Source organism: Ascaphus truei, chromosome 4 (genome assembly GCF_040206685.1).
Source record: "Ascaphus truei isolate aAscTru1 chromosome 4, aAscTru1.hap1, whole genome shotgun sequence".
NCBI classification, from domain to species: domain Eukaryota; kingdom Metazoa; phylum Chordata; class Amphibia; order Anura; family Ascaphidae; genus Ascaphus; species Ascaphus truei.
Window position 1 is genome coordinate 392,035,467 of NC_134486.1, and position 1,515 is coordinate 392,036,981.

Sequence of the window (1,515 nt, forward strand, 5' to 3'; positions counted from 1 at the left end):
CTCGCCACAAACCTGGATCGGACCGCGTGGCTGAGGTGGGGTTGTAAAAGCACCGACCTTAGACCGCGCAGGCGGATCCGGATTGAGCAGTTCGTAGTCGTACGTAGCAGGGTCAGGACTAGAGAAGGCAGCATCGCCAGTGGACAAGCCAGGGTCAGGATCGGAGACATCAGGGTTAACATTGTTTAAGCAGGAGTTCGGCAACAGGTAGTCAGGAGTACCCCGCTTCAGCTTAGGAGCGTGGGAGTTGCCTCTGCGCGTGCGGCGACCATGGCCCATGGTACTGGTCTCAGGAAAGGATAGGCAGACCAGAGTGGGCACACCGCCTGGCTGCACTGGTAAACCAGTGCTTCAGCGCAAGAGTCCTGAGCGGGCTGGAGAATCCTCCACTTCAGTGCAGGAACCAGGACACGGCCTCTGCAATAGAGAATGAGCAGCCGGCCCCAGGAACCAGGGAGCTGAAGAAAACACTGGGGAAACCTCCGCTTCAGCACAGGAGACAGGAACAGACCGCTGCGTGACAATAGCAGCCGCTTTCAGGAAACAAGGAGCTGAAGTCAACAAGGAGAGTACTCCGCTTCAGCACAGGAGACAGGAACAGACCGCTGCGTGACAATAGCAGCCGTTCTCAGGAAACCAGGAACTGAAGTCAACAAGGAGAGTACTCCGCTTCAGCACAGGAGACAGGAACAGACCGCTGCGTAACCATAGCAGCCGGTCTCAGGAAACAAGAATAACAAGCCAGGGGCTTGTGGCAGAACAGTTAGTGACATCCAGGAAGGACTATGCTCGGCAGGGAGCATTGTGGGAAGGCAGTACTTAAAGGTCAGTGAACCAATAGCAGATGGGGCGTGTGACAGTATTGCTTTAGTAAGTGAATCCAGGCTGCAGTAAAATCAGGGGAAGTGTTCCAGGACTGCACTTGTCTGTAAGGCAAGGCAATCAGTAAACTGAGAAGTGGATTCCTTACAGTACCCCCCCCCCCTTCACGCGAGACCTCCGGGCGAACAAGACCACTCATAGAGTTGGGGGACCTGGAATTGTTCCTGAACTGTCTAGGATTGGGGGTAGAGTCGTGGTCCAGAGACTTGTGGTCACTCCTTTGTGAACCCCCACCCCCTGGTGAGAACTGCGGCCAGACAGGCCCATCCATGGGTCTCGGGGACATTGAGTTGTTTCAAAAGTTTTTTAGGCGGAAAGGGGATCCGTAAACGAGCAGTTCCTTGGTGAGTACTGTTCTAGGATATGAGAGTGGTGGTAGAGACATCATTGGTACGTGGCTCACCCCGCTAAATGACTTGGGAATCCAAGGCTGTGAAGAACCAGGGGGTTTCGGAGCAGAAACGGCAGAAGATCAACCAATGGGAGACCAGTCTTTAGTAATGGGGCCAGAATTTAGGATAAGCGGCCTTGATAGTTGATAAAATATACCAGGGCGATCTTCGGGACAGAAAAAGTCTTGGCTGGCCACTGCATGTTGGAATTTAAGAGGGACTTCTCCTCCAGAGGTTTCCC